This window comes from Falco biarmicus, chromosome 7 (assembly GCF_023638135.1).
Source record: "Falco biarmicus isolate bFalBia1 chromosome 7, bFalBia1.pri, whole genome shotgun sequence".
Lineage (NCBI taxonomy): Eukaryota > Metazoa > Chordata > Aves > Falconiformes > Falconidae > Falco > Falco biarmicus.
Window position 1 is genome coordinate 63,624,933 of NC_079294.1, and position 1,624 is coordinate 63,626,556.

Sequence of the window (1,624 nt, forward strand, 5' to 3'; positions counted from 1 at the left end):
ATGTAGTTTCACAGTCTGCAGTGACAGGGACCTGGGAGCCCCTTCGGATGGGAATTTCTGCCCAATCAGAAGCGGTGCATTTCCACCAGGATTTCACTGGGATGGTTACTGATGTTGATGTGTTTTTCCAATCTCCATCTCTTCTGGCTCTCTGGAGGTGCGTAAACTTCTTTTTGACCCTTTCTGGGGAGAATTCCCCTTTTCTCTAGGAGAAGTGCTGCTCCCGCTGCATCAGCGGAGTTCTCCGCTCTGTCCCCAGCCCCTCCTGGGCAGGCCATGCCTCTCCCCAGGTGGGATGTGGTGGCATCCTGCAGGCTGCTTACCCTACACCCACGCACACCGAGGCCCGCGCGGCAGGACAGCGCAGGGATTGAAGCCGTTCCTCCCAAGTTAGAAAAGCTCATTGTAAAAAGTGCTTTTCGCACCTGTAACCACTGGGTCCGGCCCTTCCCAGCCCTCTCTGCTGCTGCTGAGCCGAGTTCCAGCCCAGAGTGAAATTTCACGGCTGTGTTACATGCCCCTGAAAGATGGATCCCCTCATGGGAAGAGTGACTGGCTGTTGGCGGGGGGGCTGCGGGGGGAGGAGGGGGCTCGGCAGGAGGGAGGCGCAGGGGCCATGGGGAGCTGGTGCAGGTGTCCCTGCCCTGGGGACAGCACCCCGCCTGAGGCAGGTGAAGGTGTCTGCTTAGCTCTGTGCTGGCTCATCTCTTACCCAGGGGTGGGTGCCGCGGGAAGGCTGGAGACGCGGGGGCCCGAGGAACTGGGGCAGGGGGCGGGTAGGGCTACGGGCACCCCGATGCCAGGGCCGTGGGCGTCCCCCTGCCAGCCCCCAGCCACAGCACCGCGCTGCCAACACTTACCGAGGGCCTCGAGGTCGAAGCCGACGGGGACGTGACCCCTTGGCGTGATGCAGCTTCCCACATCTCCTGCTTGTGGTCCAGTCGGTCCCATGGGAGCGTCTCCTCCGTAAAGGCACGGTGCGTGCAGCGCGGCGGCCGCCCCCGGTGGCTGCTGCTGGCCCCCGGTGGCTGCTGCTGGCCCCCGGTGGCCGGCAGGGCCGCTGTGCAGCGCGGGGGTCCCAGCCCGGCCCCGCCACCCCTTTTTCCTCAGGCCGCACCGGAGCGGACCCTCTAGAGGGCAGCCGGTTCCCAGCAAAACGCCGTTTCTCGGTGCGCTCTGCTCCGTGGTGGTGGCGTTCCCAGGCGGCCGGGTGTGAGGGGCGGGTGGCCGCCGCGTCCCACGCACCCCGAGCGAGCGGTCGGACATGAAGCTGGGAGCAGCCGAGGCTGCGGCCCGGGGCCCGGGGCCGGGCTGGGGCCCCCCGGCTCGGGGATGATGGGCTGGGGCCCGGGAATGATGGGCTGGGGCCAGGGGCCGGGGACGACGGGCTGGGGCCTGGGGACGGGCAGGTGCCGCCAAAACGGGCCTTAAGGGCCTGTCCGGGACACCCGGCTGTGGCACCTCAGCCACCGTGCTTCAGGGAGGGCCGGGGCGGGACAGGACCCTGGAGCACCCAGGGGCCTGCAGAGGCTGGGGCTGCACCCTCACCGGCCATGGCCTGGAGAGCAGTGTGAACCTCTCCCAGATGCCACAGGGACATTGCTGCCACCGCTGCCCCGGTGTC